Genomic DNA, 25,553 nt, shown 5'->3' with positions numbered 1-25,553 from the left:
TGCCCGGGTGCTTCTAGCTGCACCATTCCACTGCTGTCCTGCACTGTGAGACATTTTGTTGTTTTTACTTGTTTTTCCATTCCTTCCCATAGGTTGGACTTTTATTTGTTGTTTTGTTTTTCATATTATTTGGGAGGATTGTTGTGTCCTGTTGGACACAGTTGAATGCTTTGCTAGCCACTCCCTCGAGGGCTGGCCCATACACTCACCTACACCCATCCAACACAGGTGCTACCAATTAGGAGCCCTGCTAATAAAGGAGCCTGAGTGCACGTACTCGCGACCATTACCAGGAAGTACGATCACAGTGTTGACGTCTGTTCATTTACTCAGCATGTGGTCTTAGAGCCCATCGATATCACAAGACCCTAGGAGAGTTAGCGGAGAGGCATACAGCAGTGAGGCACAATAATTTTATTTCTTGGAATGTCGCAGGGGCTGGCCAGTAAACTCCATGGGCCTCATTTATGAAAAGTGACGCATCGCTGCGAGAAAACAGCGATGCGTCACTTTTCATTGCGATCTCCTTGCGACCCCAATGATGCGTCATATTTACAATATGACGCATCATTGCGCAAGGAATTACAGATACGTCAATATTTCTGACGTATCTGTAAGCGCAAAAGTGACGCATTGCTGGGCTGTGTCACAAAAGTGACGCAACTCCAGCAATGCATCCTTTCACATGGGGAAAGCCCCATGTGAAAGGGCTTGCGTCAGTCTTACGCCTGCTGTGAGGCAGGCGCAAGATTTTGACGCAACAGCGTCCTAAAAGTGACGCAGCGAAATGTTATAGATTTCACTGCGTCACTATTACGAGGCTTTTAGCGGGGGAACGCCCCCTCTGCATACATTATACCTGACGCAGGTATATTGTAGCGCAGGGGTTTACAAAGTGACGCATCTGCTTAGATGCGTCACTTTGTAAATAGTGCGCAACAGGAGGCATGTTTTACGCCGCCGATGCGTCACAAAAAGTGACGCACCGGCGGCGTAAAAGTGACGCACGGCCTCATAAATGAGGCCCCAAGACCCTTAATGGGTAAGTTACGTGAAACAATACTCTGTAGTTTGCCTACAAGAAACGTGGTCGGTGGATTGCAATCTCTTCCTTGAAGGCTGCAAGGCATTTTTCGTCCCGCCCACTCCATCAGCGAGTGGAAGATCAAGGGGTGGTTTAGTTACTTATGTTTCAGTGGCAATAGACTGTAAGCTACAGGTACTCCCAACTAAACACCCGGGAATTCTGGCACTGTCAGCCTCGAGGGGAGACACCAGATAGGGAATTTTTAATTTCTACAACTCGGTGGTTAGTCCTCACGAGAAGTGTAATATTACCATCCTGAGAGCAATCGTTAAACAAATGCGGGGCGCTGGGGTTTTAAATTTCATGGTCTCCGGGGATTTTAATATACATCCCAGTGGAAACCTGTTCACTTCCTGTATCTCGGAGCTGGGTTGCCCCCGTATGATGGATTTTCATTTTGAACATCATCCTCAAGGGGATCAGTTGAATAAATTGTTAAACGAACTAGATCTGGTGGTTATGATGTCTGTAACTGACCCATCCACCCATTTCCTTACACCAATGTTTAAAGGGAATGGAAGAGGATCTTTTAATGATTTTATCTTAATTTCTTCCTCGTTGCAATCCTCTTTTACCTCTTTTAATATCTTAGCAAGTGAATTTAGTGACCACAATCCTCTAACAGTTTACCTATCGGGTCCATTTTCAATAAAAATTGTAGAGGCCTGTAAAAGATGTATCTTGAAACCGACGGACGGTAAGTGCAGACTAAAGTGGTCCCAGATATCTCCTGACAGTTTCTACGACAATGTGAAATCAGCTTCAGTCGATGAACTGTCACTATGCACATCCGAGAGGTCAACCCCTAAAGAGATCCTTGGCGCCTATGAGATAATATCGCATAAAGTGGGTGAATTATTAAGTGTTCCAGCCAGAGGTACTGCACCACATGGCCTTGACTCCCACTGCTCCAAATCAGCTAAGCAGCTGAGGGAAGCTCTGGCTGCCAAACCAAGAGCACCATCTGAGGTCAGGGAGTATCGCAGGGCTTACAAACTAGCTCTGGCTAAATGCAAGGGTGCCTTGAAGGATGATGCCTGGAAGGAGTTAACTGAGACTAGCATGTTGAGGAATAGCTCAAGGTTCTGGAGTGTTGTGAACGGGTCCCTGTTCGACAAAGAAGGGGGGTGGCCCTTGGCACACATTACTGAGGAGGAGTGGGTACTCCACTTTAAACCCATGTTTGAATCCCCGCTGGAGCCCACCCTTAGAGAACCTTGGATCAGTGAGGTTGCTGTGATAAGCTTTGACAGGAGTGAAATCATGGACGGAATACTGGGGCTTACCATTAATAAAGGCCCAGATGGGATCCCCCCTGATTTATTCAAGTCAGACCCCCTGTTCTGGACTGCAGTTTTTACGTCACTTTTTAATGCTGCTTCAAAAAATGGGTGTCCCCAATCATGGGCTTCCTCAACTATAGTCCCTGTTTTTAAAAAGGGCAATAGAAGTAGTACCCACTGCTACAGACCAATTTTACTTATTGATTCAGTGGTCAAAGTGGTGGGTAGGGTTCTCTTGCAGCGATTAAATACATGGGCGGATGAGAACAGGATTATGTTGTATGCCCAGTATGGTTTCCGGCCGAGGCACTCCACTGTTGCCTAGTGTCTCAATTTATATATGGTATTGAGCAAATACACTGTCGCCGGCCCTGGAACCATCCACCTTCCCTCCATGGATCTATCATCCGCCTTTGATTGCGTAAACAGGGCAAATTTGTGGCAGCGCATGAGGGCAATGGGGGTGGAAGATAGCTTTGTTAATTTTCTTGAGAACCTGCACTCATCGACCAAAGCCAATGTTAGATTCTCACAAGATCTGCAGGTAACAAGGGAATTTGAGATTAAGAAGGGAGTCCGGCAAGGATGCATTCTTGCTCCATTTTTATTTAACTTTTATATTAATGAACTAGAAAGTGTGCTGAGGGCAACTCGAGCTGACTTTCCTTTTGTAGGACGGCGGGATATTCACGTTTTGCTTTACGCAGATGACACCGTCTTATTATCTAGAACTGAACTGGGTTTACAAACCCTTTTAACTGCATTCTCTGGTTTCAAATCAGAACAGGACTTGGCTATTAATAATTCAAAGTCCTATGTTATGCAAGTGGGGAAACATAAAAAAAGAGTGTTCAATTTAGAACTGGAAATGATAAAATCCCCCGTACAAGTGTTTTCTCCTACATGGGGGTTTTATTTGATGCTCAACTCAAATGGGTGCCCCTAATCCAGAAAAAAGGGAATGTGACACGGGCTAATGCAGCAATTTTTTATTTTGCCGCCAAGGAGGGGGAGAAACCGACAGGAGCGATGTTACAAGTGTACCGAGCAAAAAGTTTAGCCATAGCAAGCTACGGCAGTGAGATCTGGGGCCAGACAGCATTAGAACCCCTCCAGGTCATGGGAAATGGATACCTAAAAAGATTGTTATGTGTCCCAAAAGGAACCTCGAATAAGGCAGTACACGAGGATTTGGGGGTCTCATACCTATGTGACACACTTGCACTGCGCCCCTTGACTTTTTGGTTAAAGTGTTGGCTTAATGATGATTTAACCCTTACCAAATTGATCTTAAAAGAATGTCTGACCTTAGATAACATGAATCGTATTTCCTGGCTTAATTATGTTAAAAGAGGATTTGATCAGTTAGGGCGGGGTGATCTATTCTCCAAGCCAGATGTTATTGAGAAAAAGGACATGGAATCTATTATTGTAGCCTTCCTGAACAGAAGGTGTGCAGATCAGGAGGCAGAAGAGGCCTGCGAACCGAGTGTTCAGGCATATCTTCTTCTCAAATCGACGCCCCTAACAGAACCATATCTCATGGGATCCCTGACATCACATGAAAAATTTCTTTTAACAAGGTTCCGGTTGAATCTTTTTCACCTCCTGTTAGCAAGACCGAAGGAGGCTTCAAGAGGTCAGGTGCTAGCAGCCTGTGGCTGGGACAGTAAGTCTCCTCAGGACCTGCTGCACTTCCTGTTCTTTTGTAGATTGTATGAAGTCCCAAGGAGGCATTTCTTAATTCCGATTTTAAAGAAACTGAGTTTTAAGCAAGTCAGACCAGCACTCATGTATCTTCAACTGCTGAAGGACGATAGTATCATTTTTATTGTTGGGTTTTTAAAGGCATTGTTGAAATCTAGACACTTTATGGACATGTAGAGTCTACCAATTATGACAAGATTTTAGATGATTTCCTGTATAACACTGGATCATGGGTTTTCCCTTTTTAATTCATGTCAATATTGTATTATTATTCTTTTTTTTGTATTGTATTTGTGTAACTTTTGTGGTTTTGTATATAACAACTGAATAAAGTTTATTGACTGACTAGTTTCTGGCAACCACTGTACATGACAACCCTGACCCCTCAGGGATCATGGTAACAGATCAGAACGTCTCACTCAGTCACTTGTTCTCCTTTGTTCTCAGACAAGTGTACAGAGAATACACACTGGGTCATTTTCAATATATTGAACAAACGTTATTTGAGTATATACATCTACTGTGATAATCAGTAGACAGTAGCCGATGTAAGTGATTACAAGCACCAAAAGAAGAAACAGTAGGTACAGTTCTACCATGGTGCTCAAACACTGTATATATATGAAGGAATATAAAATAAGGTGGTAATCAGCCTTACTCCTTCTATGCGAACTCCACTCTGTGTGTAGCTAGAGTTTGTATAGGTATGAAGCCATGAATCCCCCAAAGGATGATCCAACCCCATTACCTAGCGAGAGAAAATGTAGGACACCATCATGGTCACGAACTGGACACCCCTCACGGCGATATCAGACCACTGTGTGGTGTAGTCTCAGCACGCAAGGACCCTTGGTGTCAGCTAAAGTGCCTCCTCTGATAATCCTATGAGATACTGATTATTTATAATAAAAAGGCACCCTTGCCATGTACGTATAGATTAGCAATGTTATGGATATGTAGATAGCCCTGTCACCCCATGGATGAAGATATAACTAAATGTGTACATTCATGCAGAAAGGTCTTGTACTTGGTGCTCGAGGCCTTGTGATTATGCTATGTGAAGCCAGATGAGTAAACAGATGTAGTTTCAGAGAAACAAATCCAACATTGTTGTGCCTGTGAATATGTGCAAAAGGTCACAGTACAAATGTTATTGAGAAAAAAGAGGACAATGTAAGAAAGGAGCCTCTTTGCTACATGGGCCTAACTCAGGCAGATAAAGCCCTTACCCACTGTTATTCAGCAATGAAAGCTACAATCTTAAGCACTATGCACATAGGTTTTAAAATGATACACCTGGCCACTAAGCATCCACTGTCACCCTTTCTATATCCCTCCTACAATGATAGGAACCAGCTTATTAGACTTTGATCTGTATGTAAAATTTTTTGCATGCCAAAATATTTAGAACCAAACACAAAAAGAAATGGCTTTATCAATGCTAGTTCAAGCTTTATTTTGGTACTATTTGGCTGGCACACACTGAGCAGCTTCAGATTTCGGTTGCTGTTGTGTGCCCCCGTCGTTTCTGAAAGGTTAAATTAAAGTTCAGTGTAGTCCAAACAAGGAGGGCTGTCATTAGTTGAAAATTTGTAAAAGTATTCACAGCTGTTGTAAACAATGGCCCCCGAGATAGGTCTTTCCTGGGGCACCAAAAATGCTTAGGATGGCACTGAAAATAGCAGGTCTGGGGAGGTTTCTGCCTTGAGGCTCTGACCTAACCCCTTCCGCGTCCAGCCACAGGGTTCTAGAGGGAAGAGGGGTGATATTTAAATATTTCCTTCCCATCTCCTGATTTTCATGCCCACGTTTGCCAGGTGAGAGACATTCATTAGGCAGTGTCCACTACTAGCAGGATCCAAAGGTCGCTGCAAGAGGACAAAGCAAATACATAACCAGCCCACAAGTGGACAGGAGACTATGCTTCAACAGCCTTCTACTTCAAACCACTTCTCCAACTCCTTATGTCCTAGCCACCTCCTGCCTAAGAGGAAGGAATCATGGCCTAGACAAAGGCCTTCAGTGGCCTAGATCATTTTCTGAGGCTCAGGTAAGAGTCAGACCACAATCCTTCAACCCAGAACCACCCAGGGTCACTGAGCACTTTTTATGTAACTCTGCCAAGCCAGGAGTTTCACAGGACTAGAGCACCAACTCCAGGGGGATATCTATTTCACCTTTCAACCCCACTCTTCTCACCGGATCACTGGCCAATCCAGGCTGACCTAAACCCTTCCCTTTCCCCTTTAGACTACGGGGCAGATTTACAAGCCCCTTGCGCCAATTTTGCGTCAATTTTAACATAGGAAAAGTGATGCAAAAGTGGCGTAAGGGGCTTGTAAATCTGCCCCTACGTTTCTATAATGGTTACAGTCCAGGACATAGTTGGTTAGGACAGCATGAATCACTTTGTTGTGCAAGGCATTGACAGTGAAAAAAAGTATTTAGCTTTCAAATATGCAGTGTTTCTAGTCTTGGCCAATGCGCATAACCCCCTATAGGCTTTAAAATGACTAATTTACCACACATATTTGCAAAAATGAGTCTACTGATATTAATTTAGCAAAGTTTCATGAAAGTCTGCGATCTTCGAACGTGTGCCACAATTTTTTTGTTGCCTGGACCTATTTTTTATCTCAATCCGACCCTGGTAAAAAAAACGTTTTACTCCCTCTTTATTCCCTCACTTAAAACACTGAGATATAGTTTATATTTTGATTTATAGCTGTGATCACACAAATTCCTCCTGCAAGTGCCTTATATACTCACCAGAGTGATCTCACTTTTAGTATGTCGTGGGAGATGCTGGGCACATAATGATCTCTGCAGCAAGTATATTAATATATATGATATTTTAAAATGCAGTTATCGCATTTGTCAATTTGTTTGGGGCAAAGAATCAGACTTGCGCTTACATGACTACGCCCCTTTTGACTTACCCCTTTTTCTCGTGCCACCCGTTGACACGGCTCCGCCCCTTTTGACTGGACCTCCTTCTGGTGCCACTGGTTGACACATTATTCAATGGATCTCGGAGTAACGTTGCACCCATTTTCAGCCCTAAGCTCATGAAGCAAAAGTAAAAAAGGGGTGGGGTGCATCGTTCAAGGGTAGATAAGGGCACACGTTGCATTACTCTTGACCGAAAACTTACAGGAATTAAATAAATATTTTCCGAAAGTGAATAATTCGATTTCGTACTCAAAAACATGAGTAACTCGCAGTTACCCACAGACTCCGTGGTCTCATCGGCAATCGTATCTTCTTGCAGCAGGAGTTATATGAAAATAACCACAGCTAAGGAAGTACTCAGCCGAAATCAAAGTTGCCAAGCCCAAATTAAACATAAACAAGCAACCATTTTGTAGAAATGTAGACATATTTCCACAAGAGGGCGCTCTTGTAATAGCTTTCACCGCCAAGGCTCCTTAATTATTTTACTCAAAGGAACAATTTTACCTTTCCTATAAGAATGCTGCGTTTAAGAGTTATGCTGTGAGGAGATGTAATACCTCCTTCCCTTGTTCTTCTGCAGCTTGGTAGATGATGTGATGAATGAATAAACCACCCGGGATATTTTAAAATATAATGGGCAGGTCACACCTCCGTTTTGAGCTTTCACCTTTGCTTCTTTGGGGTTGAAAACGTGATCTGATAAACCAGTGCATCTCTACTTGTCAATAAAACAATGGTAACCACTCATATTAGACCACAGGAACAGGACGTGAGCTTTGCTACAAATCCGTTCACGTGTGTTAGTCAAAACTATTAATTAGACTCTGAAGTTTACCATTTTACATGTTAACATTGTACAAACTTTAAGTACGCTAAGGGCGAGATGACGGCAAATGAAAGACAATAGACAGAGTAATAAACCGCTGTCATGAAATAACACTGTACAGGTGTGACCATCCGCTCGCGCGCACGTGTGTTAATATCACCTGAAAGGCTCCAATAAATATTCATTCACCGCCGCGACGCGAAGGAGACAAATGTGTGAAAAACGGGAAAACAACATTTCGAAAGTGCAATTGTATTGTCAGCACCGAACGGATTACACAAAGGATCTCCACTAAAACATTTGAATGCAAATTAATTCCAGGACGAGGGGCGAGAAAGAAGGCACGCGCGTTAACAGGTTTGAAAGAATATCAAGCGAAGAAACACCTGACGATCAACCGCCACCAAAGGCGAGCCTTAAAAGTAACGACCAGCTCTACAACTTCCTCACTAAAAGAAATCATGAATGTATGCAGCAGATTAGAAGAGAAACAAGAAACACATAGCACCTTTGACCATCATTTCCTTTTTTGCTTCATTCTTCTAACTGATTTTATTAGCTTGACTGATTAGAGCGTTTATTAATTTGTTTACAGTTCCTTTACACAAAGTTTACAAATATGCACCGATAAATTATCATCGGCGTGTTCCCTATCCCATTTCACTTCGTTTTTTCCTTGTACACCTGCCTCCACCTCCCTCTACACTGCGTCATCCTTGTTATTTGTATTCATTATGTTTTTCATCATTATTTCCTCCTTCAAGCCCTTCCAGTCTTCCTTTTGGGACCCCTTCGACCATTTCTTCTTATTTACCCGACATGTAAGGCATTCCTTCATCGGTTGCGCTCATTTCGTCCTTCATGTGTTCCCTCCTCCTCCTCACCATCCTCAGGCATCCCTTCCTCCCTCCCGCCTCATTCATTACTTCCTTTCCCAGGCTTCCCTTTTCCCTTCTTGCTATACTTAATTTCTTCCCTCTTCTTCCATGTTCCTTTGATTGCTTTCTTCCTATCCTTCATTCCTTCCGCCCTTTCTTCCCTACCGCCCTTTCTTCCCATGCTTCCTTCTTTTATACTTTCTTTCCCGTAATTTTTCACTCTATCATTTCTCTCACCTCCCTTCTCTCCTTCCTTCCCTCCTAGCCATTCTTCATCCCATTCTCCTCATCCTTTCATTCCACAATTCCTTCATTTATTCTTTCCATTCTTCACTCTGCCCTTCCTTCCTCTCACAACTCCCATCTCCCCATTCCTTCCTTCTGCTTTTTCTTGTATATCTTCAATCCTATACTGCATTTCTTCATTCTCTCCAGTCAATTCTTCCTAAGTTAGTTCCCTTATTCTTTCCTTCCCATCCATCCTTCACTCGATCCTTTATTCCAAACACCTCCCTTCTTATTTTTCTTTTAAATCCTTCCTTCTATATCTTCCGTCCCCTGCTGCATTTCTTCCTTCCCTCCATTCAATCATTCTTCTTTCCTGTTGCCTTCTCAAACACGTTTTCGTCTTTCCTCGTAGTAATAATATTTAGTCACTCTGCACAAATACGATTAATACAGTATTTCCATCGTGTAGACGTCCTTACACTGATAATAGTAAACAGTGAGTCGAAAGATCAAAGAGAACCATGCTCCAGAGAAAGTGTAAAGTAGTCTGAAATGGGACCTTGGAGCGAATGCGCATCACAAAGTGCTCCCGATTTTATAGACCATCCGTGATCATGACTGGCAATAATGTATAGCTAATGCGCGTTGTAATTTCTTTAGTTTTCGTACAATTTCATGTGTTTTTTAACATTATTATTTTGGGAGTATCGAGTAATTCACACCTTTGGGTGCAAAATACGCCTAACAGGACTTCATGGAGCTGGAGAGTAAGCTAACAGTTTCACAATTCCCCGTGTTTAACATCGTTTATTTCTTCCTCCTTCCCTTTTACGCCCGAAATGTGACATAATGTTGAAGATATTCATGTGCGTTGTTTAAATAATGTTCTTCCTATATCCTGGCCTCGGTCACAGTTGATGTTCTTTTGAAGTATAAGTCGCGTATTTTTCCAACTTTAGTGGTACGCGAATTATTCCTAAAAATACAATATTATGAACATAGTCTTTTCGCCACGAACAGCTTGTTGCAAAACACACAATCTTTTTTTAAAAATGTTTAATGAAGATAAAAAAAAAGTTGTAGGATGGAACTATGAGTGCGTTTCTCATCATGTCACCCGTTACCGGATATTGTGATTATTACGTTAGAAGAACCGTGTATCTCATTGGTAGTCGAAATTATAGCGCTCAAGTGCCACCAGTGTGACCTCGAAGTGCTGCTTCTTGCCTTAACTCCGAGATATCAGGGAGTGTCAGGCGCGCAACACCCATTGGGCTAAAATGCTTCAACACCCCCATCCCTTCCGGGTCAGCTCAGCTTGGTGGGGGCTGCCTCGGGTGCTTTCCTCGGCAGGGACAGGGCACGAGCTCAGCTTCGTGGGGGTTGTCTCAGGTGCTTCCCTGTCTCAGGTGCTTTCCTCCACAGGGGCAGGTCACGAGCTCAGCTTCGTGGGGGTTGTCTCAGGTGCTTCCCTGTCTCAGGTGCTTTCCTCGACAGGGACAGGGCACGAGCTCAGCTTCGTGGGGGTTGTCTCAGGTGCTTCCCTGTCTCAGGTGCTTTCCTCGACAGGGACAGGGCACGAGCTCAGCTTCGTGGGGGTTGTCTCAGGTGCTTCCCTGTCTCAGGTGCTTTCCTCGGCATTGGCAGGACACGAACGAAGCTTCGTGGGGGTTGTCTCAGGTGCTTCCCCGTCTCAGGTGCTTTCCTCGGCAGGGGCAGGGCACGAGCTCTGCTTCGTGGGGGCTGTCTCAGGTGCTTCCCTGTCTCAGGTGCTTTCCACGACAGGGACAGGGCACGAGCTCAGCTTCGTGGGGGTTGTCTCAGGTGCTTCCCTGTCTCAGGTGCCTTCCTCGGCAGGGGCAGGGCACGAGCTCAGCTTCGTGGGGGTTGTCGCAGGTGCTTCCTTGTCTCAGTGCTTTCCTGGGCATGGGTAGGGCACGAGCTCAGCTTCGTGGGGGTTGTCTCAGGTGCTTCCCTGTCTCAGGTGCCTTCATCGGCAGGGGCAGGGCACGAGCTCAGCTTCGTGGGGGTTGTCTCAGGTGCTTCCCTGTCTCAGGTGCTTTCCTCGGCAGGGGCAGGGCACGAGCTCAGCTTCGTGGGGGTTGTCCCAGGTGCTTTCCTCGGTAGGGCACTTCTTGGAAACCCGGCGTTGGAGAAAATCTTTTCTTTTTTTAAGAGAGAAAAGATTAGCTTCCTCTGCTGCTGGAAAGTGTCTTGAAAGGAAGGGTGGGGGTCACCAGCAGTTCATAAAGTGCTAGTTCACAAACCCCGTGGTGGTGACTTTCACCTTCCTCACTGTTGTTAAGGCGAGACAATGATGGCCCATTAACACTGTGATGATGAAGGCAGCATTTACACTTGAAAGGCAATCTCTGCCCTTTCCCCAACCTGACTGTTTACCTAAGTTCTTCCAAGCAAAGAATGTATAAATGACAAATTATACTGTATGACGGGCTACTGGAATTATGCAATTGTGTTGCCACCGCGTTTTATCTCATACAGTATAGAGTTACTGCATTTGCAATATAATCCATCTCTCTGGTGCATGATCTGCAGTTTTTAACCTAAAAATGTTTCTAGCTCAAATAGTTAAAAAGTTACCATACGCAGCAACATGTGTTACTGGGCAGTGGAAGACCCTATGCAAAGCCTGACTGGCCACCCAGGGCTTTAAGTGGGCCGGGTTTCACCAGGTCTGTGCACCGGCAGTTTTTTGTAGGGGGCCTCGAAACGGGTCTCTATCGGGCTCTGTTTTGTACCCTAGACCAGGTGGTCAGTTTTTTCCAGACTGCAGTGACAGCAGGCACATCCATGTGCGTGTGCTCACACTGCTCACTTCTCACTACTGAAGAAGATATGGCATGATGTCATGCCAGGTGAAGGTTATAGTGGAAGGGAAATCCTTTAAAGACAATCATTTTCTCTCTGGATTTCCCTTCTCTGTGAAACTCAGGAGCAGCAACATTTTCGTGGTGTCACCAGGACTTTCAGTGGAAGCTTTTTCAATATTATGTACAAGCCATAGTTACTGCTTATTTATCTTATGCAGCTATCAACCATTGACAAAGCCATTAGTCCTGACTTCTTGTAGGTATGATGTTACTTGTTGTATCATATATCTGGATACAATGACAGAAACAGCAAATTTCAAGTCGGGAGGCACACTAAGCTAAGCACAGATTTGTAGCTTATGTGTTTAAGCCACACCCTTAATTACATTGGCCACGCCCCCTTTAGAGACCCCCAGTTATTTCATCACACTTAAAGCCATGTGGCCACCAATCTGTTGCTTATTGCTTTATTTGGGCCTCATACTGGTACTGAGGTGCAGCTAGTGCCCAGACAGTGTCAATATGTGTAGAAATGACAAAATAATGAAGTAGTAGAATCACAAAATGTTATACATTAGGTCTCATCATTTTTCTTTTCTTGCCGTATAATTTACTCAACCCTGCCACATAATTTGGCCCTTACCCAAAGTATAATTCCAGTGGCCCTGATTGTATGGAATATAATTTATATAGGACTCACTAACTACCCTTTACAAGCGATAGCAAGTGTTATATAAATGCACACAATTGAGATTTTCGTTTTCTTTTTAAAAATGGCTTTGCACTACAGTGATTCAGTATTCTTCAGGCAGTCCACATTTTTTTTTTTACCAAAAGCGTCTTGCATTCTCTGTAGCTTTTGTTTTAGCTTCTAAAAATTCCAAGAACTGGTTAAAAAATCATGAAGTGCAAAGTGATGTTTGAAAATAGGGGTCTGTGCAGCATTTAGGGCCAGATGTACCACCCTTTTTTGCGGCGCAAACAGGAGAACCTCCCATTTGCAGCTGCAAAAAAGGGTAATAGCATATACAAATGCTATTTTGCGAGTCACTGACTTGCAAAATAGCATTTGCGACTCCCTCTTTTAGGAAGGGGCATCCCTTTATAATAGCGAGTCAACATGCTATATACTAGTGTTTTGGGACCGCATTTGCGGCCGCAAAACATTTGCAGTTTACCAACTACTTCAAGTACGTGGTAAACCACTCGCAAAGGTGAAGGGGTCCCCAGAGGACCCCTTCCCCTTTGTATGTTGGAAAACATCTTTTAAGAGCAGGCAGTTGTCCCAGAGACCACTACCTGCCCTTAAAAAAATGAAACTGTAATGTTTAATTTTTCTTTTTTAGATGCCTCATGATTTCCTTTAAGGAAAAGGGGCTGCATTTAAAAAACAAATTGCTTTATTAAAAAAGCAGTCCAAGACATGGTGGTCTGGTGAGCCTAGCAGGCAACCATCCTTGGGAGGGCCTGTCATTCACAATGGGCTTGCAAATTGCGAGACGTTCATTAATATTCATGAGCCTCGCAATTGCGGCCCCATTGGGAATCGCAAACAGTGTTCAATACACTGTTGTACATGTAAAATAGCGCCTTGCAAATTGCAAGTCGCAAATGACTCGAAATTTGCAATGCACTATTTTGCAGGTTGTACCTCTGGCCCTTACTTTGTTTTGGTGGTAGATGGTAGGTGGCACCAGCAGTTATTAGTGGTGGCAGGGACTATTAAAAGATCCTCATGTGGGCAATCTCTAAGTAAAATGCTCCTGGCTGCCTGTTCTATCCCAGAAGAAGAAGGCGGCCAGCCATAGCCCAAGCTTTAATGTTGTCTATGAGTCTGTCAAGCAGAATTGGTGTCAGGGTGATGGTTTGACAATAACATCATGTCACACAGTTATTTTAACACTCTGTACAAAGGCAGCGGAGGAGAGCAGCCCGACACTGTGATCCTCTATCACATGATTGCTATCTATCTCAGTTTTGGTAGGGTGGGACATGTGCACCACAGTAGGGACACGCGTGAGTTGCAATATTCTGTAAAATATAGGACAATACAATGTCAATATACACCATGATATAGGCAAAAATGGTTAAGAGAGCACAATTCTACAATGCAAGTATGTACAAGACTAATGCAATGTAAAGTCTGGACAACAGTAAATCCAGGTAAGGTCAACACATTTTCATAATGTACAGGACAAATAGATGAATAGAGTTCATGTTTTATGTCATCTTTTCCTTTTATTGATTCTTAAAAGTGATTTTCCAAATGATAAAATGACAGCCGACACGTGTTTCGTTCGTACTATGAATTAGTACAAGGACTTTTTCAAGGCTAATGAAGTAAACTAATGCAGCATGTATATTGCCGAATTAAGTGGAAGATGCTGTAAAATTGGAGCACCGGACAAAAACCACAGTCCAAATTGCCCAAACAGGTAGATCGAAAGTACACAGCTGAATGGTTATCAGGAGGGGTTTCTCACCATTGGTTCTAGAATGTAAGTGATATGGACTTGTCCTGATGAAACCCACGTAACTGAAACCACACAAATAGTAGGCGAACCGATTAAGGAGACTCAATGATTAGCTAAGTTATTTCCAATCGGGCAAGAGGAGTGTGAATGAAACAAGGTTAACTGCTGCAGACGTCTTGATCAAATTATTTCAAAACGTAGTGGTAGCACCAATCATAAGTCACAATATAAGTGTGAAGTTTAATGTAACACCAACGTGCTAAAGAGACACCTCGAAAATACATGAGGTGTACTACAGGGTCTGGCACCACTTGATACTGGCACTCCGTAAGTGGTGCCAGAACCTGTAGTATGCCTCATGTATTTTCGAGGTGTCTCTTTAGCACGTTGGTGTTACATTACACTTCACACTTATATTGTGACTTATGATTGGTGCTACCACTATGTTTTGAAATAATTTGATCAAGACGTCTGCAGCAGTTCACCTTGTTCCATTCACACTCCTCTTGCCCGATTGGAAATAACTTAGCTAATCATTGAGTCTCCTTAATCGATTCACCTACTATTTGTGTGGTTTCAGTTACGTGGGTTTCATCAGGACAAGTCCATATCACTTACATTCTAGAACCAATGGTGAGAAACCCCTCCTGATAACCATCCAGCTGCGTACTTTCGATCTACCCGTTCGGGGAATTTGGACTGTGGTTTTTGTCCGGTGCTCCAATTTTACAGCATCTTCCACGTGATTCGGCAATATACATGCTGCATTAGTTTACTTCATTAGCCTTGAAAAAGTCCTTGTACTAATTCATAGTACAGACGAAACACGTGTCGGCTGTTGTTTTATCATTTGGAAAACCACTTTTAAGAATCAATAAAAGGAAAAGATGACATAAAACATGAACTCTATTCATCTATTTGTCCTGTACATTATGAACATTTGTTGACCTTACCTGGATTTACTGTTGTCTAGACTTTACATTGCATTAGTCTTGTACATACTTGCATTGTAGGATTGTGCTCTCTTGACCATTTTTGCCTATATGTCCATTTGTCAATCCTTTGGCTTGATAAGTTGTGTTCCTTCCTGGTAGTGGGGGATATTGGTCCATGTAGCACTCCGTCTTTGATATTGAGAAAGATCCTAATGACTGTCCAGTAATATTTCTGACTTTACTAGCATTGGTGTATGTGCGTTTTTTTCCAAATTTTTTGGAAAGACTACTACCGTACTTTGTATACAATACACCATGATATATGCACGTATAAAAACAAACTCACATCGCCGTTGTTAAATTTTACCGATGTGAACCCCCCTTCAGCCCGAGTCAGAATTACATGGTTAGGAAAGCCCTGCGACATTGGCCTGAGGCAACTATTAGAAAGATCACAGTTGGGGAAACACAAAACCCTTGGACAGAACGCACAAACAGGAAAACCCAAATAGATCCCACAGATAGGCAGCAACACCACAATGGTCTCCGGAGATTGACCCCAATAAAACATGTTTGGCCAGAGGGGCGCACATTCTCACAAACACCAATAAGTCAATGGCACATAAAGTTAGGAACACAAACTCAATCGGAACACAGCACGCATATTACGCAATGATCATGCACTCCTCATGCAGACATCTACGTATATACTCACTAGCTCTGCAGTATGTTCCCACAAGGGCGTAGGCCCACCTGCGCTTCTTATCAAACCCCAATTTATGGACCTGTGACCATGCCCTAGCTTCTATTGCAAAAGAATGGATACATCGTTTTATGACGCCTCATGTAAAGTATAAAATGGCAGCCAAAATCAATTTGCTTTGAGACAGTGCTCAGACCATGACTCTGTTGCCTGATCTCCCGGTTGCTCTGTTTAATTGTTCTTGTTTTTCTAAACTGCTCTTGTCTTTCATTTTTTCAAAGGTAAATTCATGTTTGAGCAACATTTTGCAATCCCACTGCAAGTTATTAAGGGCTGCTGGGTGCTGGCCACTCACATTTCACCTCACAAAATGCTGTTTGTGTCTCTTATCCTAGGTATTTGTTAGCTGAACATTTAATAGGCTTGCAAGTGGAGCTGCATGACACTATGTATGAACATTACCTGGAACTGCACCCACCAAAGCTTTCTGTCACAGCAGCTAGTGCCCACTCTGTCCTCTACTACCTTATGCCAAGTTCATTATGGCAACTGTAGTCCTGTGCTTTAATGCACCTTCTAGTGAGACACAGTCCTGATGCATCCCATCCTTTGAATGTCTACCGAAAGAGGGGATTTTAAAGCTTTGGCTTGGTTCTGGAGAAATAGTTCACATTCACAAAAGTGAGAGTCTCCCAGAGGTTGAGTAGGAATGACATCTGGGCAGAAACACTAAACTAGCCTCTTTCCTCTCCCCAGCATTAAAGCAATGAAGTATCCCCAGGACACCAAGCTTGTTTTTGAAAATTAAACATTCTCAGGCCATATTTATTTCCTAAAGACACATAGATAGCAATTCTTGACATTGACACACTTCACAATCGTTATATCATGTATATTGAACATCCAGATCAATAGAATTTCAGGCTAGACATCAAATCTTCTGTCTGAAATTCTCAAAAACAAGATTACCCACTGAGCTGGCCCTTCCAGCGCTATCCCCAAGAAAATGTGCCAGCAGATTTCCACTATAACCCCTGCATAGTACTTGACAATGTGAACTCAGCTACGCCCTCTTACCAGGGAAGCCTCTTTGGATCAACTAATAAATCAGACCCTAAAACATTCCAGAGCAACCCAATATTGTATATCTCTGGAACCCTTTGGCAGATGGACCTGGGTAACCTGGCCATATGTTGGTCCCCTAGTGCTAGATCATCTCCTAAAACACCCATACGCACTGGTTCAGAAGCATCAATTGGCAACCAAAATACAGTTACTGTAGTGCCCAAACTGCTGCCACATGCAGAACGCTGCTCCACTACCCTTCTATTGGGTAATCATAAGAGCTAAATCCATAATTCATCTGACCTTATAGAGGTCGCGTTTTCACAGGCTTCGTTGCATGCTCTCTGGCTCCTGCTAAAAGTTTGAATCTTCACCCATGATGGCAAAAACTTTCATTGGGTACCATCTCCCTCCTTCCACTGACCCCTGCCTAAACACTAGAGGCTCCAACATGGAGCCCCCTTTGTTCATACTATTTTTTTTTTTTCTGTCCAGGTCCTCTTTTTCTTTCCCATGAACTGCAGTGCATTTTGACATCTACCACATTATCCATAGACAGTCACCTGGGCTTAAGCACTGTTCATACTTTCATATTACTCTCTGTCCCTGTAGTCACACTCTCCATGTACCGCTTTCTGTTTTTCCATTCCAATGAACCCAAAACTGAAGTTGGTTGTACTTCTAGAGATGCACCTGAATACATAGAAGACATAAGTGAGTTCCTGCACAGGTAACATTATTTCCTGCACATGTACCGGTCCCCGGTAGCTTGTCTCCTTTCTGGTGAAGAATTGGCTTGCTAGTTTGGTCTGCTCTGTTCCCATCATGCACTGGGACAGGAACAGACTAATTTGCATGTAGCCAGGTTCTGAGCTGGGATGGTGCAGTGAGCTAAAAAACGGTGATGGATCAAGCCCTGATCTCTTGACTGGGTAGGAGTATTCTGCATCATTCAGAAACTCTGTCCATCACCTTTTCCAAAATTGATTTTATCCACACTAAGTGTGGGAGGGTATACTCAGACGTAAGTCCCTAGCTCATTGCACCATCAGGATTCAAGCAAGCCGGGCCGATGACGGCTGAAATGCCAGAAACCGGTCTCCAGTAGCTTGTCTCCTTTCTGGTGAAGAATTGGCTTGGTAGTTTGGTCTGCCCTGTTCCCATCATGCACTGGGACAGGAACAGACTAATTTGCATGTAGCCAGGTTCTGAGCTGGGATGGTGCAGTGAGCTAAAAAACGGTGATGGATCAAGCCCTGATCTCTTGACTGGGTAGGAGTATTCTGCATCATTCAGAAACTCTGTCCATCACCTTTTCCAAAATTGATTTTATCCACACTAAGTGTGGGAGGGTATACTCAGACGTGAGTCCCTAGGTCATTGCACCATCAGGATTCAAGGCAAGCCGGGCCGATGACGGCTGAAATGCCAGAAACCGGTCCCTGGTAGCTTGTCTCCTTTCTGGTGAAGAATTGGCTTGGTAGTTTGGTCTGCCCTGTTCCCATCATGCACTGGGACAGGAACAGACTAATTTGCATGTAGCCAGGTTCTGAACTGGGATGGTGCAGTGAGCTAAAAAACGGTGATGGATCAAGCCCTGATCTCTTGACTGGGTAGGAGTATTCTGCATCATTCAGAAACTCTGTCCATCACCTTTTCCAAAATTGATTTTATCCACACTAAGGGGCAGATTTATGTTAACTGGCGCATCCCCAGGGATGCGCCAGTTAACATGCGCCACAGTGCGCCACTGCTACGCCACCCATGGTGCGCCGCATTTATGATGCGGCGCACCATGGTGCAAGTAAGTGAAGATGCGTGACGCATCTCTCGGCATACGGGCGGCGCATTGCAGGAGTCATGTCGCAACTGCGACATGACTCCTGCAATGCACAGGAACCACCTCTTTAATGCCTAGTGTGCCACCCTTACGCCTGCTTCAAGCAGTCGTAAGGAATTGACGTAGAAAGTGACTGAGTGAAATCTCATAGATTTCACTCAGCCACTTTTAGGAGGCGTTCCTGCGCAGGAACGCCCCCCCTGCGCAGGAACGCCTCCTTATGGCGCAGGGCTTTCCAACGTGACGCATCTCCTAGATGCGTCACGTTGTAAATAGGGCGCATTGTTTGCGCCGCCGTTGCCGTATACTCAGACGTGAGCCCCTAGCTCATTGCACCATCAGGATTCAAGCAAGCCGGGCCGATGACGGCTGAAATGCCAGAAACCGGTCCCCGGTAGCTTGTCTCCTTTCTGGTGAAGAATTGGCTTGGTAGTTTGGTCTGCCCTGTTCCCATCATGCACTGGGACAGGAACAGACTAATTTGCATGTAGCCAGGTTCTGAGTTGGGATGGTGCAGTGAGCTAAAAAACGGTGATGGATCAAGCCCTGATCTCTTGACTGGGTAGGAGTATTCTGCATCATTCAGAAACTCTGTCCATCACCTTTTCCAAAATTGAGAGTACGACTCAGTCATAAATATACCCTGTCCTCTTGAAGAGTGGGGCTCATTCACAGAGGGAGTTGATCTTTCTTTTTACAGTTTTATATAGCACAAACATGATCTAAAGGTAAGAAAGAGCTTTACAAGAGCACCAGTGACAGTACACAAGGTCAAGCTCATTTTTTCTGCATGGGGAGACTAGGAGATTTGCCCAGAATCGGTTTATGTTAAGTCAGTGCCGAGACTCGAACCTGGCTCCTTCGTTACAAAGTCAGCAGCTCTGGCTGTAATACTACAGCTGAGCTTGTGCATATATAGTGCGGAAACCCTGTGCAGATACAGCAGAGTTTATGCAAAGATGGAGCTGAGCTTGACCAGATATAGGACCTAATTTAAAACATTTTGGCACAGGACAGCTCTACAAGGCTTCTTGCTGTGCTGTCCTTCATCAAAAGAAATGGGTTGAAATGCATTTTATCTATGAGAAGCAGTGCATTCTTGTCGACTGTGGGAGGGCAGGTCGGATATACAGACGCAGAGGCTGAATATATTGGCGAACAGCACTTTTATTATCAGGAAACAAGGATTTAGATTTCACAACGGGTTCCGCGCTTCCTCCCCCAGCACCAAGTTCTCCAGGATGGAAAGGATTAGCCGTGGTACTCGATGTTCCTCCCTCTTCTTCCAGTTGATGTAATTCCTGGGATGATGGGAACTCCGTGGTGTTGTTTTACCCGGAGGTACCGAGAGGAAAAAAGAGAAAGGGCCGTCAGTTGGACTGTTGGTTTGAAACCCTTGCTCCTACACCGGAAGGTAGTGCACGGAAAAGGGAACGGTGAAGGGTTGTGCATAAAGATAATGGACGTGAAGGATAAAGGGGTAGGTGGTGAATTGTACAAGGCGAGGATAAGAATATAGCGGAGGAATAGTCGTAGACCAAGCAAAACTGACCCAAGATAAACAACCAAGTGCTACTTTCAAGTACTGTCTTTGTCCCTTGTGAACGTATAGGCTTTTCCCCTTAGTCCATTCCACCCGCCACCCACAGGTTTGCGCTCCACCACCCACCACCCACCACCCACAACATCAAACAATTCCCCAATGAGCTTCGGATCTATGTCACTCACCGGCCCCGCCGTACATTCCTGAGTCACGGCACGCTCTCCAGCCTCTTCCGGGGGACACCACCACTCCTCCGTCCAGCGGTCTTCGGTTTCCCCCGCCTCTTCTCCACGCTCAGCAACGCTGTCTTGACTCTCGGCGTTCAGCTCCGGCTCCCGGCTCCGAGATTCGGCGTCCTCCGCGTGCTCCGTCTCAGGTCCCGCCTCCTCGACGTTCTGCGACCCTGCTTCCTGTGTGGCGTCCGTTTTTATTCGTCCATTCTCTGTAGCGCCTCCTCTAGACGTTGCCTCACGCTGTGGAAAGAGAGGAGAGACATGGGTCTTCGTCCGTGGTTCTGGTGAGACGTGATGCAGCCTTGTTCGTGCAGGGAAGTCTGGGCTCCGTAGTCCAACCCTATCAGGTGTTCCGACAAGATCTTTCTCACATCCCCTTTCCCTTGGTGTCCTGTTACTATGGTTTCTGTCTTGTGGATATCGGGACAGGAAGTCTACATTCCCTTGCTCTGACCCCTTCCGATGTTGAGTGCGAAATCTATAGGGTTGTAATGCCAGGAACCACCTTAACACCCGATCGTTGTTTCCCTTGTTTCGGGATAACCATTCCAAAGGGGCATGGTCAGTAAATAAGGTAAATTCTCTTCCTTCCAGATAATATCTCAGTGTTTCTATGGCCCACTTCACAGCCAAGGCCTCTTTTTCAATGACTGCATAGTTTTGTTCTCTAGGAAACAATTTCCTACTGATGTACAAGATTGGCTGTTCTTGTCCCTGTTGGAATACTTGAGAGAGCACCGCCCCCAACCCCTGATCCGATGCATCCGTCTGTAGGACAAACGGTAAAGAATAGTCAGGACTGGCTAGTACTGTTTCGGACGTAAGCGAACCCTTCAGGGTATGAAAGGCTCTTAGAATGTCGGGAGTGGGATGCTTTAAACGGTCTTCTGTGTTGGATGCTTTTTGCAGTAGATTGGTGAGAGGGGATGCTATTTGTGAAAAACTGGGGATAAATCTCCTGTAGTACCCCAAGAGGCCCAAAAAGGCCCGTAGATCTTTTTTTGTCTTAGGAAGGGGTATTTGAGATATGGCTGTCAGTTTGGAATCTTGCGGTCTAATCATTCCCTCGCCTAATAGGTACCCCAGATATTTTACTGTTTGAGCAGCTAAGTGACTTTTCGAGGGATTGATTTTTAAACCATGTCCTCCTAATGTTTCAACGACTTGTTTCAGGTGATGTACGTGTTGGTCCCATGTATCACTAAAGATGACAATGTCATCGATGTATGCTCCGGCATACCTCTCATGGGGACGTAAGATACAATTCATTGCTCTCTGGAAAGTGGCTGGTGCCCCATGTAAACCAAAAGGCATAACCTTAAAATGGTATAACCCATCAGGGGTAGAAAAAGCTGTTTTCTCTTTGTCTTGTGGACGTAAAGGGATTTGCCAGTACCCTTTACACAGGTCCAGCGTACTGATATATTTGGCTCTCCCTATTTTCTCTACCATTTCGTCCACTCTTGGTAGTGGATATGTATCGAATTCGGATAATTTATTTACTTCTCTGAAGTCGATACAAAATCTAACCGAACCATCCGGTTTTGGAACCAAGACAATCGGTGAGTTCCACTCACTAGAAGAGGGTTCAATAATGTCCATTTCCAGCATCTTTTGGACTTCCTCTCGTATGGTTGGACGACGTGCCTCGGGTATCCGATAGGGCCGAAGTCGCACCCTTTTCCCTACAGGTGTCCTAATGGCATGTTGTACCAAAGTGGTCCTCCCTGGGGTTAGTGAAAACACTCCTCCAAGGGGAGCGAGGTTTTGGGTTAACTTCTCTTTCAAAGTGCTCGGAAGACTGGCATCTATGCACTGGGTAAATAAAGGGGCCTCGGTCTCTGTTTGCGCACTTAGGATAGGTAGAGATCCTTCCCATTTTTTTAACAAATTGATATGATAGATTTGTGAAGTACCCCTGGTTGCATCTAACTCTATTCGATAGGTCACTGGGGTGACTTTCTCAGTGACCTTATAAGGACCTTGCCATTGGCCAAGCAATTTATGATCAGAGGAGGCCATCATCAATAGAACGAGGTCTCCCACCTCGAACTTTCTTTCCTTTGCTTTTTTATCATACTGCGTTTTCTGAGCAGCCTGTGCTTCTTCCAGATTATTACGGACAATAGTCCGGATCTGACCAAGATGCGTTTTCAGAGTGGAGACATAATCAACTAAAGGTTTGGTATTGTCAGGTTCGTTTTCCCATTTTTCTTGAGCCATGTCTAAAAATGTATGGGGTTGATGGCCATATAACAACTCAAAAGGAGAATATCCAGTGCTCTTTTGTATTTTGCATCGTATGGCAAACAGTGCCAACGGTAACATATCCTCCCATTTCCTTGTCTCTAGCTCCAACAGTTTTTTAAGGGTTGTCTTAAGAGTAGCATTGTATCTTTCGACCAACCCGTCCGTCTGAGGGTGGTAAGCTGCCGTTCTGATTTGATGAATGCCTAATTGGGTACACACTTGCTTCATGACTTTAGATATAAACGGGGTTCCCTGATCCGTCAGGATTTCTTTTGGAAACCCTACTCTGGAAAACACTGTTATCATTGCTTTGGCGATATTGATAGCATCAGGGCGCCGTAGAGCTATAGCCTCCGGAAAACGGGTAGCGTAATCCACCAATACAAGCACATATCTACAGCCACTCCTCGACGGCAACAAGGGGCCTATAATGTCCATTCCTACCCTATTAAAGGGTTCTTCTATCACAGGTAGTGGACGTAATGGTGCACGAGGGGGTATGTACCTGCTATGTCTCTGACAGATGGGGCATTCCCTGCAATACTTTTTAACTTGTTGGTAAATGCCAGGCCAATAAAACCTCTCTAAGATCTGTTTTTCTGTTTTCTCACGTCCATAATGACCTCCTAGCAGATGGCTATGGGCCAAGAACATAACCTTTTCACGAAAGGGTGTAGGTACTATCAGCTGTGGTGTTTGAGTAGGACTTCCTTTCCTATAAAGCAACCCATTTCTCTTAAAGAAATAGGGACCTACATGAAGGGGATCTTCCTGTTCTAGAGCATTCTTCCAGGCCTCCAGTAGAACCTGATCCTCTCTCTGGGTAGCACGAAAACTTCTGTCTGTTTCCCAGGGATTCTCTTCAGGTATAACTGGCAATACAGTAGGTGGCTTCCCTTTTTCTATTCTCCTCTGTTTCCTACTCTTCCGTGGTTTTGCTAAGGGCCACTCATGTTCGTCTGCTTTAGAAAAAGGAGCTTCGGCCCACCAGTCCTCTCCTTTTTGATTATCATAGGCTAACATCTGTGAAAGATGGGGATAATCATTTCCCAGGATGACTTTCTCAGGTAGATTCGGTATAAGACCTACTTTTAGGGAGGTCCCCGAATCGTTGATATGTTGAATTGTAACCTGCGAGGTTGGGTATTGTTTAACATCTCCGTGCACACATCGTATGGCCACCATCTCTTCACCCGGTACCACCCTTGGTTGAAAATCTTGGGGTCGAACTACACTCTGTCGACACCACGTGTCTGCCAACGCCAAAGTGGACTGTCCATTGACCTTTACGGCACAGTGATATGGGGGTAAGGGTTCTCTCGGTGTAGGACAATAGTAGTTCCGGGCTATCCCTATCTCCATAGGTTCCTCTTTCTGTGGACAAAACTTAGCAATATGCCCCAACCCTCCGCAATGGAAACACTGGGGTCCAGGATTCGGTGGTCAGAATACTGAGGTGGGTATCATAGGTCCTGGTAAGAGAGCCACGGGTTCAGGCTTTTTAGGGATAGAAACGCGGGGTGGCCTATGATGTCCTGGTCCGGGAGTTCTCCATTGTGTATCTTCTCTGCCCTTTTGGAGCTCCAGGGCCCTGTTATAGGCACTTGTGATCTCCACCGTAATTTCTAGAGTCACACGTGGTTGTTGTCTAACCCACTTCTGTATGGGTGGGTGAAGAGAGGCTAGGTACTGCTCTAAGTAAATTTTCGACATGATACCATCCTTGTCCGTTGTAGCAGGCTTCAACCAACGGTCGTTCATGTCTTTCACCCTAAAGTACAAGGCTCGGGGTGTTTCTTGTGGACCCTCTTTTATCTGGCGTAATTTTATTCTGTAGGACTCGTCATCCACTCCCAACCTTTCCATTATACAGCGTTTAATATCCGCATAAGGCACCGTTCCTTGTACGGTGGCTGCTTGGTATGCTGCCTGTAAATCCCCTGATAGAAGAGGACCTAAATACTGACCCCACTTATTGGCGGGCCATGCGGCAGCAGTGGCTATACGCTCAAAGTTTGTAAAAAAGAAATCTGGATCCTCTCCACTAACGTATTTCTGCATGACCATTGATGGGAGTGTAGTAGGTCCTTTTTGATTTCCTAGTATTTCAGCTAATTTGTCCATAGCAGCTCGATGTGTTTGACTCTGTCCTGTAAGGACCTTTTGGGTTTTCTCCTGATCTTCTTCTACGACATGTAGAAACTTTTCCATTACTTTGCCCAAATGTTCTTGGTGTTCAGCCATTTTTGTAAGTGCTGCCTCCATGTCTCCGTCAGATCCCACTTTTGACACCACTTGTGGGAGGGCAGGTCGGATATACAGACGCAGAGGCTGAATATATTGGCGAACAGCACTTTTATTATCAGGAAACAAGGATTTAGATTTCACAACGGGTTCGGCGCTTCCTCCCGCAGCACCAAGTTCTCCAGGATGGAAAGGATTAGCCGTGGTACTCGATGTTCCTCCCTCTTCTTCCAGTTGATGTAATTCCTGGGACGATGGGAACTCCGTGGTGTTGTTTTACCCGGAGGTACCGAGAGGAAAAAAGAGAAAGGGCCGTCAGTTGGACTGTTGGTTTGAAACCCTTGCTCCTACACCGGAAGGTAGTGCACGGAAAAGGGAACGGTGAAGGGTTGTGCATAAAGATAATGGACGTGAAGGATAAAGGGGTAGGTGGTGAATTGTACAAGGCGAGGATAAGAATATAGCGGAGGA

This window comes from Lissotriton vulgaris, chromosome 1_1, assembly GCF_964263255.1.
Source record: "Lissotriton vulgaris chromosome 1_1, aLisVul1.2, whole genome shotgun sequence".
NCBI classification, from domain to species: Eukaryota; Metazoa; Chordata; class Amphibia; order Caudata; family Salamandridae; genus Lissotriton; species Lissotriton vulgaris.
The sequence above is the reverse complement of the archived record's forward strand: the minus strand, read 5'-3'. Positions refer to the sequence as shown.